A 16,895-nucleotide genomic window follows, 5' to 3' on the forward strand; every position below is an offset into this window, starting at 1 on the left:
CACATGAGTACCCTCTAGAAAAGCCCTTCGGCACGAAGGCATGATGGGGTCGACATACTGTTCTCTGTCTTGAGAGCAGCGCTGGTTCCCCAGCCATGGGCAGTGTCGAAGCTCCCAGAATTAAACACCAGGAGGGGTGATGTTACTTACTCTCCATACACTGTATCTCAGAAACGCAACTGCAAAATGAAAGCCTCCTGACCCTTTTCCTTGATCCTGCCACCCCGTGAAGGCCGTCTTCTCCCTCCCTTCCTCTCCCTGACTCTTTCTCCTTCCAATGCCCATAGTAGATAAACCCCCAAGTCTTCCCCACAGCTGGTCCCCAGCCAGTTCTCTTCCTGTTCTCTTCCCACCTTCCTGTGGCTCCCAACACTGAAACTTCCGCATGAAACTGTCCTCCTCTTCAGCTTTGGAGGTAGAGAACTTGCCAGTTTCTCCTCTGCCTCTTTATTATTATTTTTTAAAGATTTTATTTATTTATTTGTCAGTAAAGGCAGGCATAGTGGCAGGCAGAGGCAGAGGGAGAAGCAGGCTCCCCATGGAGCAAAGAGCCCGATGTGGGACTCGATCCCAGAATGCTGGGATCACGACCTGAACCGAAGGCAGCTGCTTAACAAACTGATCAACACAGGCATGCCCCCTCTGCCTCTTTAAATGCTGCTTTGACTCACTAGTAATCCTCTAACTCTGGGAATGTGCCCAAATACCAAGACCACCGCTTTCTCTAAATTGTATCCTGCAGAGGTCACCCCACTCACAAGGCCCAAGGACCACTTGAACACATTTGACTCCCCAGATCAACAACTCTGAGAAGAGACACATGGTTCAGATCACCAGTGACTGCTGTGGACATCTGCACTCAGCTCTGTCTCCACTTCACATGCTCCCTTTGCCAGCTGCCCTTAACAATGCCAATGACCTCCCCAAGGGTCCTTCCCCAAGATCTGAAACCCCAGAGACTCCACTCAGCCTTTTGTATCATCAAGACCAAAGGAGGTAGAGTGCTCTGTAAACTGTCCTGTTCTCGACTTATAATGTATTAGCATTGCAACTACTTAAATCTTTTAAACTCTTCCTTTAAAATGTCTGCCGATTTCACCCACTTTTTCTCCAACCACTCCCAGCCCATGGCTCCCTTCCTTCCCCACAACGTGTTCCACATTCTGTCAATAGTGCATCTTTATGAAACAACCTTTTTCCTCTTACTCTGCAACTCAATACTCTTTAAAGGCTCCTGTACAGGCTGAATTTGTCCCCCTGAAAAAGATATGCTGAAGCCCCCAGTATCTGAGAATGTGGTCTTATTTGGAAATAGGTCTTCACAAAGGGAATCAAGTTAAAATGAGGTCACTTGGGTAGGTCCTAATGAGGTATGACTGATGTCCTTATAAAAGAGGGGCACTGGACACAGAGACATCCAAGGAAGACAGTGTGAAGACACAAGGAGAACACCCCCTCCAAGCTGAGGAATGCCTAAGGCCACCAGAAGTCAGGAGAGAGGCACAACAGATTTTCCCTCACAGCCCTCAGAAGGAACCAACCATGCCCACACACTACAGCACCCAAGTACCAGTTCACATTTCTCTGTCTGGCACAACAGATACTCTTTGGTGTGGCCCTGTCCTCTTTCTTCAACCTTAGTTCTCAAGACTTCCCTACCTAGACCTACTGGTCAGTCCTCCTCCAGTCAAAGGTGTCTCCCTGCTACTCTCCACCTGGGCTACAGCTCTCTACGCTTGCTTGGGATGGTCCCAACCTATCATGCCCTACCCACCTCTCTCTTCCATCTAAATCTTGACATTCTTTAAGCTCAAACTTTCATCCCTCTTCCTCAATTATACTGTCACAGCTTTCTTGGCCTATGTTTTCCTCTCTCTTCTCTGAATCACCATTGGACTTCTCATCTGTATCATATAAGTTGACTCTTGATTATGTCTTGTTTACATAGCTCCCTCCTGGCTTTTTTGTGTGGTATTCTCAGATCTGGGATTAAATTTTAAGTGACTATTCTCCACTGGAAACCACTTTTCCAGACACCTCCCTAGATTTGCTTCCTTGAGAAAACATCCTTTCATCTAGAGATTCTCACAATTTTTGTATTATTTTATGATATGTCATCCAATCAAGTTCTACTGCACATTTTGGTTCGGTGGGATCAACATTGCAGGTGTGAGTCCCAACTCTTCCTTTCCTGGAAAAGTCACTGGACGTCTTAGAATCTTCGTTTCCTCGTCTCTAAAATGTTATCTCTCAGAGCCATTGTAAAGGTAGGATGGAATAATTTATGTGAAAGTGATTGTTAAAAGGTAAAGATGTGCTCAAACGAGATTAAATCATTATTATCATCTCAGTGCCAATTTAGCTCAGCTAGTTAGCTGCCGTGCTGATGAAATCATGCACGTGAGCCAAGTGAGCTGGTTCACAGGGACCAATAATTTTCATTACTAATACAGAGTGAGTAGAGGGATGGAGAAAGCTGCAAAGTACATCCTGGTTCATCAGCAGGGTTATCTTCTTAAATAAAAGATAGATAGCGTACAGTGCCCTCAATCTACTTAAGGCATGCAGGATCCTAGGATTTTGGCAGAAATAACAGACAAGCCCTGTCATCATCAACTCTGGTGCATTAAATCCACAAGATAATATATTATGCCTAATTCAAGAGTTTAATGGGTTGTTTTGTTTTGTTTTGTTTTTTGCTTTGGTAATTGTATTCTACTGTTTTAAGACTGAAAGATAACCAAGAATTGCTATATCTGCCTGCAATACAAAAAGCAAGTCAATCTCTGTCAATTTAGAATTATTCCACTATGGCTCATCCCATGAGCATATTGAAACAGGGAAGAGCCAAACCGTTATTCCCATTTCCAATGAGGATGAGATTTAGTAGTATACAGACTCCAAGTGTTTGGTTAGTATTCACATGCTAAACACCCCAAATCTGCCCTTCAAAACCAGCCATATGACTTTAGACTTCTTGTTGTTGTTGTTTTTAAATTTAAATGTTTTTATTTTAAAGGGATTCCAGTAACTTTCTCTTTTACTTCATCTTTCGTATTTGTCCCATGAACTGTATACACTGGCCGATGATTTCAGGTGAATCAAGTGGTCATTCTTAAGTTGCAGACACCAAATACAGCATGCATAGTAAAAACATATAAGTATTACAGCAGAGATTATTTGTAAAATCCAGAAAGCTGAGTCCTGGGTCTCTGGGGGGGCACCTGGGTGACTCAGTCAGTTGGGTATCTGCCTTTGGCTCAGGTCATGATCCCAGGGTCCTGGGATCAAGTCCTGTGTCCATATCCCTGCTCAGCGGGGAGTCTACTTCAACTTCTGCCCTCTGCCTCTCCCTCTGCTCATGTGCTCACTCTCTCTCAAATAAATAAATAAAATATTTTTTTAAAAAGGAAAGAAAATAGATCTATGGGGTGCCTGGGTGGTTCAGCCAGTTAAGCGTCTGCCCTTGGCTCAGGTCATGATCCCAGGGTCCTGGGATCGAACCCCACATTGGGCTTCCTGCTCAGCGAGAAGCCTGCTTCTTCCTTTCCCACTCCCCCTGCTTGTGTTCCCTCTCTCACTGTGTGTCTCTCTCTCAAATAAATAAATAAGAAAGAAAGAAAGAAAGAGAGAGAAAGAAAGAAAAAGAAAGAAAATAGATCTAGGACAAGAGCTGGAGGTCTGAGTGTCTCCACCTGGAATGACTCCCTCCCTCTTGTCTGCTGGTGAACTCCTGTGCCCCCCAGACTACCCATCAACAGATTCTAGCAGAATGGCTGAATAATGAAGACTGAAGACCAGCCTAGTTATAGACAGATCTGGCAATACTTTGGTGAGTGGATTTATCCAAGGGACTTGGTGAAGGGAAAATGGCTTAGGGGGAAAAAAAATCTAGGAAAAGAAATGTAGTTCTATCTAGATTTAGTCCTAGCGGGGAGCATCCTCTACGAAATAAGTCCCAAACATGCCAAGAATATTTTGTACTGCATTACAAATGAAAACCAGCTCCCATCCAGATGGAATGAAGAATTTCATAACCCAATAAATCTGCCTGCCTCCCAGGACGGAAACTGGTTTAACTATTCCAAACAAATTCTTACAGATTTCCCACTCTTGATGTGTAAAGGCTTTTTAGAAAGTCAGCTGAATTTGGTCTGTGATAGATGCTTATTAAAAATTCAGAATCTTTGTTTAAGCAAAACAATGTACGTGGACCCCAAGTAAAATCCTTGTCGAGGAAATCCCTGAGAAATCTGTTTTTTTTTTTTTTTCTCTCAATGAAGTTATGTTAAAAATGAAGAACATACGTTCTTCTGTGGGATCTGTAGCTGAGGTGGAGATATTGGAGTAAATGTCAGAACCCCCACACCCTTCACTCCCACCTCTTCCCTTTCCAGGCTTCTCAATTTTTTCATGTTGTTTTGGTGGGTGGTTCGGGCAGCTTTTGTGGGCTCTAGACTTCAGGCTTCCATTACTTTGTACTTTAGGTTTCTGGATTGAGAGGTTTGTGGAGGAAAGGGATGAAGGACACTCCAAGGGTAATTGCTCCTTAATAGCCCAAAATAGGGAAAAATAGCAACAGGGGCGCAATTAGCCTCTGCTCATCCTTCCTCTAAGCAAATGGCACCCATCACAGAACCTTATCAAGCAACGTGATTGTGTGGCTTCTGTGTGACCTTGGGCAAAACACAGGATTTCCTATTTAAGGCTCATTTGTGGTAGAGTGTATGGCCCATCAGACCCAGGAAGCATTCATTGCTTCTTTAAAATGCAAAGAGCTTTGTAAAGATTTTAATGGTACTGGAAATCTGGAGACCACGTTCTGGAACTACTAAATTTGGTTTTCATCAGCAGCTTCATTACTGGCTGAGATTTAGAAGCGAAAGGCCCCTATTTTTTGCCATCTGTTTTCTGCAGCAATCAAGGCACAAACATCCAGCCCATTCGAGTACCCTTTTATCCACTTTCCTTGGGGGGACCTCTGATTGACCACGCTAAATACGGGGGTATCCAAGAAACACTAACATTTCATGAAAGGTTCACTTTTTTCATCTCCTTCTTTGACTACAGTGGCCATTATTTTGCCTTTCCTAACAGAATCCAATGCATGAGTAAGCAAAGGAAACCCCGAACACAGGCTGAAGGATAAAGAGGGGCCAAGTGGTCCAATGCTGCACCGAGGTGATTCACTCGCCAACACCAGTGCAGAGACTGCTGTGCACCGAGGTGGCCTGTGCTGTTGCTAAGGCCAACTGTGCCATTGATTTTGAATTACAAAAGCACTTCCAGTTCTAAAATAATTAAGTCACTGGAGATGAAAAGTACAGCAAAGAAAAAAAGGGGGTGGTATTAGACTGACCCCCAAGTTCGCATTCTTTTGAGTCTCCTAAAAGTTCCTATCTCTTTCCTCCCCCGCCACCCCACTCCTCATGCTTCTAGTTCACTATTTTAATTCCCAGCAGAATCATTAAGTACGACAGGCTGCCCAGCTACAAAGCTGGACGTGCACACTCCCATTGTGTCTGGTAGTCGAGGACACGCAGGCAAGCTAACAAGATGCAAATCCCATTCAATGTGGCCAATGTCTTGTTCTATCCCTATGCAAAGGCCCAGAACACTCATTCTTTTAGGCAGTTTTATAATCTGGCTCTGACACCACTGCTGAACATGTAACACTAATTTAAATAAACCACAGGTGGTTAGCAAAAGAGACAGTTCTGTCTTTGTTTAGTCTGAGAGGTTATTTTCATGATGAAAGAGACCTGGTTGCATGTTCTTAGGCGAGGTTCAAGGGTCTCTATCATTTACCCTCTAGGAATGTCCGCATTGTGAGTCATCTGGGTGCTAGTCGGGTCCCTGCTGAACTGCTTGGTGACTAGGGAAGAAACATTCTAGGAACAGAGGCACGCATCGAATAGGGGTCTTGGAATTATGAAGCCAGTGTCACTTCACCCAGGTTGTTTTGAAAGAGGCAAGAACACAACTTACTCTGCCAACGGAAGCAAATCTCATGGGAATCACCATGGTGATTCCCTCAGGATGTGGTTGTATGTAGCTGAACTACAGACGGGGTTCTTCCCACAGCCTTGGACCTGCTTTCCCAGGCGAGGAACTCAGTGCACAGGTGGGAGAATGCACACTAATGTTTAAAGTTACCACTGAGGCTTGAAATAGCTTCCATGGCAGATGCTCACCTTTTACTCGATTGTACGTTACAGATCATAAAGCAGGGGGCTTGAAACACAGTACGTGTTAAACAGTACCTGTTCGCTGACAGACTGGGCTTAAAAACACCTTTCCTTTCTTCTACCTGATTGGACAGAGTAGTCGGAAACATAAATGGGTCTAGTCTTTCACATTTTTGGTCTCATGTAGGATCTCTCTTTTCAGGAATCTTAATCAGAAAGATTTTTCCAATTGGTTTACTTCCTGGTCTTCAAAATCATCATCGCTGAAGGTCTGCATTGAGAGTCTAAAGTGCTACTCCTTTCCCTAACAGGAGATAAGCCAGTCAGCAAGACTTGAATGCCTCTCTGGATATTTTGGTCGGAATCAGTGACTATATTTAAACTAAACAAGACGTCCCTCAAACAGCAGACATTCTGAAACTTGGAAATCATTTACAATAAGGAGACAGCAATTTAAAAGGCTATTCTCCTTCCAGAATTCCAACTACCTCCAGCATAATTCTACAAACTGCTCTGGTTCCTGAAGTCTGCACTTCTTAGGTTCCTTCATTTTCCTGCAGTTAAAGCAGAAGGAAACTTGTAGCCACAGCTTCTATTTGAACACTTCTAAACTGTCCTAAGTTAATAAAGATGCTGACAGACACAGTGTTTTTTGTTTGCCTCAAGGACACATCCTAATCTTCCTGGCCAGCCCTTCTGCCTCCATAAATTGCATCCAGACATCCAATATGCTCAGAAAAAAAGAATGTAGTGAAAATTCTAGGAAGGGGATATTTCTGTTCAGGGATTAAGATGAGATTCACAGGAAGGATATGCAAAAAATGAGAGTTTTACACAGGAAAAAAACCCAGCATTTGTATGACAAAATATTTGCCCATGAAAGCTCAGTTTCTGAGGTTCAATTTCCACTAAATTCTCAAAAAAAAAAAAAAAAAAAAAGCCCACATAAAAGCTGAGTGGCCAGTATCCATGGTTCCATATCACTAGATTTCCTCTCCTTCATTTCCCCTCCACTTGCTTATCTCACAGGTCGCACTTGTCAATTCTTCTAAAGCCAAGACCAAATTCTATCCACATCAAAGACCTACTAATCTCTTCCAGAGAAAATAATGAGCTAAACTCAACAGACTTGCAGGAGCTTTTTCCGACTTTCCAACTAGCAGATCAGTCTCAAGGTCTAATATATATACAGGCACAAAAAAATAATGTTGATAAGGGAGTATGATTATACGTCAGCCTTGACTCAAGGCTTTTTGTTTTTAAGATTTTATTTATTTATTCTGAGAGAGAGCGTAAGTGAAGGCAGAATTTCATGCAGACTCCACGTACTCAATTTTAGGACCCTGAGATCTAGGCCTGACTTGAAACCAAGAATCCGACTGAGCACCCCTCCCCACCCTGACCCCTACCTCAAGGCTTTTTTTAAGATCTCAGTCTCAGAGAGGCTTCTCAAACAGAGGTCTAGGAATATATCTTTTCATGAAACCCAAAAGAAAACAGTCATTGTTCCTATCCACATCATCAGCAGAAGCATCAAAAGAGTCTTGCCTGTACCTGCCAGCATAAACTTTTAGGGCCTGAATAAATCAAGCTAAAAATTGTCTTTAGGGAATTTGTAACCCAAGATAGATTTGGGGTGAAGTGAGCAGTGGAGTGATGAGAGGAGAAAGTTCTGATAATGTTATCTCACCAGAATTTCAGGATAGCATTTTCTTTCTTCCTTCTTTCCTTCCTTCCTTCCTTCCTTCCCTCCTTCCTTCCTTTCTTTCTTTCTGATTTTATTTATTTATTTGACAGAGAGAGACACAGCGAGAGAAGGAACACAAGCAGGGGGAGTGGGAGAGGGAGAAGCGGGCTTTCCATTGAGCAGGGAGCCCGATGCGGGGCTTGATCCCAGGACTCTGGGACCACGACCTGAGCGACCCAGGCGCCACTCAGGACAGCATTTTCAAAGGTTCCTTGGGCATTACTGTATTACCCAATTGGTTTATTTCCACTCAACAGGCAAATTCTCACCACGCAGCTCTAGGAGACTAGTGAATTACAGCTACTCGGAAAAGGTCAAATAAACAGATCACTCCTGAGCCCCGAGGTAAATATGCAGCTCTTTCTAGTGTAGTCAGTGGACAGAAATTCAAAGGACAGAATTCAGTCCAAGGGCAGACCAAAGAAAAGGTCAGAGTCTATGCTATTAATGCTCAGGAAGACTCCCTACCCCATTTATATTCCATGTCCTATGAGAAGTTCCTTCCACTTGTGTTCTAATACGAAGCAGAAATAACAAGCTGACCAGGCAATTAGGAAAAGAGGGAAGACAACATCAAAATGATAGTGCAAGAAAAACAATTCAAGATATAGACGCCATGTCGCTTTTGAAAGATACAGTGGAATTTCCAATGGAGGATTTAACAGACATAGAATTTTCCAGGAAAATAAAGATAAGATTTGGGGAAACTTGAGAATACTGATAAGGAACCCTGTCATCTAAACAAACCTTGACGCTGAAAGGTAATGATATCCTAGAGTCCATGATCCAAAATAGAGTCATGTATGTATAAAAGGAATAGTGTAGAAAAGGGTAGAAAGAAAAGCAAGCGCACAGGGAAAAAAAAATGTGCACATATGAGGGTGAGTGAGGGGGTGGGTGTGGTATTAACCCTCTACCTAGTCCAGAATAAGAGTGAGTTATCACAGAATGAAGACTTTTCATTAATGTACGTGGCCTCGCCCAACTCAGCCAAATTCCTACTTACCTTAAGGGAGGAGGAAGGCAGAGGTTTTTTTGTTATTTTAAATTGATCCTTGATTGCTAACTGTACCTAAATTTGCAGAGGAGGGAAACATAACGTGTGCCATAAAGAATTCAATCAAATTCTTTGCCTCTTTGGTGGAGGTTGTGATAGTCAAAGTGTTCTGAATCATTCCTGCTCTTTTGTCTCAGCTGAAGGACAGGTACTACATCTGCCAAGGATGAAATCAAGTGGAAATCTGAAACTAGAGGTCAAGTAGGGCCAGGAAGTAGTGACCTGGGCACAGTCCGTCCTCCCATCCCCTGGTAAAGGAACCTGGAAATACAAGTTATCGGGTGTCAATCCCATAACCGCATTCTAAAAATTTGATGAAAAAATTAATCTCCATTTTTACACGCCAAAAATTGTCTAGTGAAAAAAGCACTGGGGTGCGTAGGGCACAAGAACAGCCATGCCTCTTCCCCTAGGGGCTAACCTAATCTTTGGATTCCCTAGGGGCTAACCTAATCTTTGGATGTCTGGAACTCTAAGGACTTTAAAATTAACTAGGTAAAAAAGCACCGAATCTAAAGCTGTCTCTGTTTCATAATTTAAGGCTGGTGATTTCCTGAGGGAGTGGAGGAGTAAAAATGCTACCAGTTGCTCTATGGGGTTGGATTACAGGTGGGTACAAATCTGGGGTTTCCAAGAATGCTTTGGATCTGACAGATGTTTCATACGACAATCGTTTCTCCTCACCCCGATTTGTCAGCAACATACGGTTTTCAACACGGGGCATGCGTGTTCGAAATAAAACATATCCACCAAAAAGAGCCCTGCAAACCCTCAAAAATCAACATGTCCCTCCTCTAATAAGCTAGAACTGTAGCATGCCCTCGAGTTGCATGGAAGCTAATAGGCAGGAAACCTATTTGAGTGGTTTTGCAAAACGACCAAAATTTAAGAGAAACAGGGCGAGGAAACCCATCGTTTAAAAAAAAAAAAAAATCATTAAAGCAAGCCTTTTAAGATTGCAGAATATCCATTTCCCCCCCACCTCGGTGCACAATGACGTTAACAGTTTTACTTCCGAAGCTGTGCACAGATACTGCAGGCAGGACAGAGGGGCCCGGTCCCCCCGGGGGACCTCGGCCGGCCCGGGCCTGAGTGGACGCCGAGTCAAGGCTCAGCACCCTCCGCGGCCCGACAGCGCCCGCCGCCGCGCGTCCCCACCGGCGCCCGCTCCAGCCTGGCATCGCCGCACCGCCGGCAGGATCCGGAAGCCGACCGGCGGCCGCTGCCCTCGCCGCAGTCCGCGGGGACCCGGGCCAGAGCGGAAGGCTCCGGGTGGACCCGGCCGTGCCGCCCCAGCCCCGGCGCTGACTTACTGCCCGTGGGCGCCTCGCTCGGCGGAGAACCCGCGCGCTGGCGGGAGGCGGCGGGCGGCGGCTCCGCCTCCGGTGGGGCGGCGGCCCCCTCCAGGGCCGGGGTTTGCTCGCGCGCGGCCCCTGCGGCGGCGGCCGGCGGCCTCGGCTGGCGCGCTCCTCCCGAAGCCGTATCTGAAGTGGAGCCGCTTCACCGCCTCGTGGGGTCCGAGAGCGGGGCTGAAGGGGCACAAACAGGCGAGCGGGAGCAAAGCTGCCTCCCAGCTGGCTTCTGGAGGCCCTGGGCTCGGTGTCCCCGGTTCCAAAAGGCTCTCTGGTTGGTCATTTCCATTCGGTGCCGAGGCGCAGAGCGGCGAGACATCTGTTTTCCATAAGCCGCGAGGCAGGGGCAAATCCTGGATTACGGGCTGCCCAGCCCCCGCAGCATTCCCAGACCCCGCAGGGCAGCTAATCCCCGCACAAAGAGCAGGAAAACAACACGCAAGTTGGTGCCCAGTTCCAGAAAGATTTCTCAGTGCGATGACTAAAGGCTCTTGTGCCCAGCCTCCGGGGAAGGGCCAATCGCAGCCCAGGGCGGGCAGGGAAGGGGGGTGTTGGCTGGGTTCGCAGGTCTAGTCCGGCAAGCGCGTCCTCCCTGCCAGTCCTGTAAACACAAATGCAAACTCTGGCCCTCCGGGGGAAACGACTTTAGTTGGATGAGGCTGAGACAACCCAAAAGGGCCAGCGTCCATTCTGGGACCGTTTTACGCTACTGAAAGCCATCACGACTCCTGAATGGGAGACAGGAAAAAAATCTCTTGCGTTTACTTTAGTAAATTCTGACAATGAGTCAACTGCGACACCATCATCTCTGAAAATGATAAGAAATGACTGCCTCTTGGGGACTTACTGTTTATTCTGTAAAATAGGTTTGGGTAGGAAGTCTCCCCCAACTCATCATCCCCGAATTCCTTGCTTCTTTCTAGAAACTTTTTTTTTTTTTTTTAAGATTTTGTTTATTTACCTGACACACACAAAACGAGAAAGAGAGAGAAACGAGATCACAAGTAGGCAGAGAGGCTGGGAGAAAAAGAGGGGGAAGGAGGTGTGGGGCTCAATCCCAGGATCCTGAGATCATGACCTGAGCTGAAGGCAGAGGCTTAACCCATTGAGCCACCAAGGTGCCCTTCTTCTAGAAACATTTATGAGTGCCTCCCATGTGCCAGGCACTAGGCTGAGAATAGGAAGCTGCAAAAAGCCTTCAGTCTCTACTCTAAAGCCCCTTACTATTAAGGAGCCAAGGGGAGGTGGGGGCTGAGAGGAGGAGGCCAACAATTTCAGCCCATGGAGAAATTCCTATGATAGAGTGTATGGCCAGAGGGTTAAGGGAACATAGAAGCAGACTTTCGATCATGCTAGAAGTTAGGAAGGCTTCCCACAGAAGGATGCATTTGTGTTTTGAAGACAGAGCAGGCATTAGGCAGGATGGAGAGAGAGAGAGGCAGGGGAAGATCTGAACTTCTGTATGGCTGCAGAAAACAGGTGAGAGGAACAGAGGTGAGAGACGTGGTTATGGAGTCAGATGATGACTGTCTCATCTGCTAAGCTCTGGGGTTGGACCTTTGGAAGCTGTGGGGACCCTTGTGCTTCACACAGATTACTGAGGAAGGCATATGGAAGGCAGATAGCCCAGGACGGGGTGTAGGTGGGTGGGGATGGATGGGAAAGTCTCCAAAGATGTGAGAGAGACAACACCTTTAGGACATGCCTGGGAACAAGGAGGAGAGTGGAGCTGGAGGCTATCACCCTGACATGCATGTGTACCATCTGCCAAGACAGAGAAATGAAGGGTGAGCTAGTGGGACCAGAGAAAGGGTGAGCTGAAGTTTAGACAAGTTGAGTTTATGACTTTTGTAGGATATCCAAATGCAAATACCCCAGCAGGCAAGACAGTCCCATGGATCTGTAAGGCAGTTTGGGCCTTGTGGACTAGCAATGCAAATTAGAGAGTTATCCACCTTTAAGTAGAAGGAAAATACAGGAGTAGAGAACAAATCACTTCCTTTGCTAGGCTGCCATAACAAAGTACCACAAACAGAGGCTTCAACAACAGAAATGTATGGTCTCACGCTTCTGGAGGCCAGATAGACAAGACCTGTGTCAGGAGGACCACGCTCCCTCTGACAGTGCCAGGCAAGGATCTGTTCCAGGACTCTCTCCTCACTTCTGGTAGTTCCTTGGCTTGTGGTATCATAAGTGCAGGCTTCACGTGGTACGCTCCCTGCATGAGGGTGTCCACATTTCCCCTTCTGTCAGGACACCGGTCATATTGGATCAGGCAGCCCCCCCCCCACTCCAGTGTGATCTCATTTTTAACTAAGTACAACTGTCCTTATCTTTATTTCTTATCTGGAGATTACCTTATTTCCATATAAGGTAATGCTCTGAAGTAGTGCCAGTTAGGACGTCAACCTATGAATTTCAGGGGGACACAGCTGAACCCATGACATCCACACAATTTGGATTGAGTTACTCGGAGCAGGACTGAACATGTCAGTGAGGAGAAACATCAGCTTTAAGGGGCAAAGAGAGCAGCTCCAGAAGGAAACAGAAAAAAACTGATTAGAAAGGTACATAAGGGCGGACCCACACACAGGGAAGAGAAAGGTTTTTAAAAAGAGTGATTAGGGGCGCCTGGGTGACTCGGTGGGCTGAGCCTCTGCCTTCAGCTCAGGTCATGATCTCAGGGTCCTGGGAACAAGTCCCGCATTGAGCTCTCTGCTCAGCGGGAAACCTGCTTCCTCCTCACTGCCTGCCTCTCTACGTGTGATCTCTCTTCAAACGAATAAATAAAGTATTAAATAAATAAAATAAAAAGTGGTTAATAATCATGGAACACTACATCAAAAACTAATGATGCACTGTATGTTGGCTAACTGAACATAAGAAAAATAAATAAATAAAATGAAATTAAAAGAAAAAAGAGTGATTAACGTTGCCAAATGCTTAACAAGCAAGGAAAGATAAAGCTAGAAATTGCCCATTGTCTTTAGATTGTTGCAGTCATGGGACCAAATGGCCAGCCTAGTAGCTGAACTTCAAAGGGCCCACTTAACTCCAACATTTTATGACTTTAAAACCATTGCCCAGCCAAACCCATTGAGAGAAGTGTGGGATAGTGAACATTTGTTTGAGTCTCACCTCCCAGAACTCCACCCACTTTCTCAGCCTCCCTTGCGGGTGGGGCTTGAAACTGTGATGTGGACTCTGGCAGTCGGATGGATAAACATTAGACTTCCGTTGAATGAAGGCAATAGGAGAAGATGGACCCCAGAGAAGCCATTTTCTGTCTTGCGGCAGAACTTGGCAGAGATATGGACCCTAAAGGGCCAAAGGTCCAACAGAGCGTCTGTGGTGGCTGTGTTCAGAGGAACAGAATTAGGGCTCATTCTGGAACCATCTGTGGTATAATTTAGGTATTATTCTCAGCTGAGTAGCCGCTGAGCCTGATTCTCTAGATTTCTTAGAGATTCTCTGAGCCACTTAATATTCTTCTTTTTCATTTTTTTAAAAGATTTGTTTTTATTTGTGAGAGAGAGATAAGAGATAGCATGAGCAAAGGGAGAGGGAGAAGCAGGCTCCCTGCTGAGGGGGGAGACTGCGTGGGGCTCCATCCGAGGACCCTGGGATCATGACCTGAGCCAAAGGCAGATGATTGACCAACTAAGCCATCCAGGTACCCCAATATTCTTCTTATTGAATAGTTTTATTTAGATAAAATTCACATACTATAAAATTCATCTATTTAAGTATACAGTTCAGTGGGTTTTAGTATATTCACAAAGCTGTGAACTATCATCACTATCTAATTCCAGAACATTTTCATCACCCCAGAAAGAAATCTCATATACACTAGTTGTCACTCCCCATTCCCACATCCTCTCAGCCCCTAGTGATCACTAATCCACTTTCTATCTCTAAGGATTTGCTTATTCTGGACATTTTATATACATGGAATTATATAATTTGTGGCCTTTCATGCTTCCCTTCTTTTGCTTAGCCAATTTTTTCCAAGGACTATCCCTACTGCAACACGTTCCAGTATTTCATTATTTTTTATTGGCAAATAATATTCCATTGCATGAATAAACCACATTTTGTTTATCCATTCATCAGTTGATGGACATGTGCATTGCTTCCACTCTGGCTAGTATGAATAAAGCTGCTATGAACATGTGAATACAATTTTTTGTTTGGACATGTATTTTCATTTCTCTTGGGTCTATCTAAGAGTAGTGTTGCTGGGTCATAGGATAATCCTGTGTTTATAATTTTGAGGAACTGCCAGACTGTTTTCCAAATCAGTTACATCATTTTACATTACTGCTCGCAATATATGAGGGTTCCAATTTCCTAGTGGGGGTGAAGTGGTATTCATTATGGTTTGGATTTGTATTTCCCTAATGATATTGAGTATCTAATATCTAATACTAATATCTAATATCTAATACTAATAATATTGAATATCTTTTCATGTGCTCATTGGCCTTTTGTATATCTTCTTTGTGAAGAAATGTCCTTTGAAATCTTTTGCACGTTCTATTTTATTTTAAAGATTTATTTATTTTAGAGAGGGCACATGCACCTGGGAGCGTGTGCATGAGTGGGGAGGGGCAGAGGTGGATGGAGAGAGAGAAGCAGACTCCTTATTGAGCATGAATTCTGACACCAGAGTTCCATCCCAGGACCCTGACACTGGAGCTCCATTCCAGAGTCCCAAGGTCATGACCTGAGTTGAAATCAGAAGTCGGATGGTCAACTGACTGAATCCCCTAGGTGCCCCACAAATCTTTTGCACATTTTACAAAAATAATTTTTTAAAATTATAGTTAAATGTACATAGCCTAGAATTTACCACTTTAACCAGTTTTATGTGTGCAGTTCAGTGACATGAAGTACATTCACAACGTTGCACAACCATCATTCTATCCCCATTTAAAAAAAAAAACATTTTTTTATTTATTTGACACAGAGAGAGAGAGAGAACACAAGTAGGCAGAGCGGCAGGCAGAGGGAGAGGGAGAAGCAGACTTCCCATTCAGCAAGGAGCCCAATGTGGGGTTCAAACCCAGGATGCTGGGATCATGACCTGAGCACAAGTCAGACAATTAACTGACTGAGCCACCAAGGTGCCCCTCTTCCCCCATTTTTAGTTGTCTTTTACAATTTATCTTTTACTATTGAGTTTTTATATTCTGGATACAAGTCCCTTATCACATATATGATCTGAAAATATTTTCCCTTATTCTGTAAGTTGTCCTTTCACTTTCTTGGTGGTGTCCTTGTATTTTTTTAATAAATTCATTTTATGGTCAATTAACTAGAGTAGTTTCTGTTGTCAGCAGTTAAGAATGTTGACAGATGCACTGAGTTCTACTAAAGACAATCCTTTACTATTTTGTTTTCTATGATAACCTGTCTCATTTCACATCTTCTATCCAATATTGTCTTAGAATTTTGTTTTTTTTTCCCCCTAGAGCTTTTCTCGTTCTATTTTTTTTTTTAAGATGTATTTAGTTATTTGGGGGAGGGGCAGAGGGGCAGGGGGAGAGGGAGAGAGACTCACACAGACTTCACACTGAGAGCTGAGCATGTCGTGGTGCTCGATCTCTTGACCTTGAGATCACTACCTGAGCTGAAACCAAGAATTGGATGCTCAAACGACCGTACCACCCAGACATCCCAGAGCTTTTTTTTTTTTTAAGCTTTTTAAATTCTATCTGAATTGCACCCACCCACATCTTACATTTCTGGGGCAACAGACCCAAAGAATCCATGACCACCCCCAATGCAGTTATAGCTACCAGCAGCCCTCCCAACTATTCCCACCTCTATCCAGCCCTGACCCAGAACCTTGGAAGTCCTGTGCAGTGTTATTCTTCTCCCCAGACCCCTCCCCCTCCTCCCCTCCCTTCCCTCGGTTACACTGCCGTCAGCAGGTGGGATGTTATGAATGAGCTCAGTGTCACACCATCCACAGTGCCCAGGACAAGGCTCTGCAAAAACCTGGAACACAACGTGTCAGATTAAACTGAATCTTGCAACTTATTTCCTCATTTTTATATTCTAAAACATTTATAAAATCTGATTTTAAACTCTACTCTTAATGGTCACATTTGCAGGACTAGAGCCTAACCTGGGGTGCAGAACAGATCTATGGTGCTCAATTTATGACTGGAAGAATGGAATTCTTTTGGGAATTAATCTCTAGGAGTTTGTGAAATGGTGAAAAAAGGTAAAGCTTCCAGAAAAAGTTCTCAGGACCCAGAGAGGAGCAAAGACTATTTTCTGGGGCATCATGAGTCGAGGTGAATGCATTTCCTGGCAGATTTTTCTGGTGGATTAGGCTTCACAACTGCCACTGCTCAGCGCTTTGAGTCTGCTTAGTTTTTGTAAAATCTCTTCTCCCACCCCCTGTCCCCACGCCTGTACAGCAGCCTTAAACCCTTCAGATTCAAGGCTAACTGAAAGACACCTGTTTGAAATAGCTGGAAGGGGCCCCGGTTCATTCAGTCATAAATCCAGCTGATGTTTACAGAGAACACACTTTAACG

The 16,895-nt window shown here is 44.6% G+C and overlaps 1 protein-coding gene across 6 annotated transcripts in view; it reads right to left on the reverse strand.

Annotated features, from left to right (window-relative positions):
• The window catches only part of TRIM2 (tripartite motif containing 2), a 159,868-nt gene that overhangs the window by 81,843 nt on the left and 61,130 nt on the right, over positions 1-16,895 (reverse strand). The window contains exon 1 of one of the 6 annotated variants that reach the window (XM_032855499.1): positions 10,306-10,620. The exons of 4 other annotated variants lie outside the window; for them this stretch is intronic. The gene's annotated coding sequence lies outside the window, so the exon portion shown is untranslated. Of the gene's footprint in view, positions 1-10,305; positions 10,621-16,895 lie in introns of those variants that run through there. One more of the 6 variants, XM_032855498.1, reaches the window with a different exon arrangement.

Source organism: Lontra canadensis, unplaced genomic scaffold, assembly GCF_010015895.1.
Source record: "Lontra canadensis isolate GAN:19392208 unplaced genomic scaffold, GSC_riverotter_1.0 scaffold10, whole genome shotgun sequence".
Classification (NCBI taxonomy): domain Eukaryota; kingdom Metazoa; phylum Chordata; class Mammalia; order Carnivora; family Mustelidae; genus Lontra; species Lontra canadensis.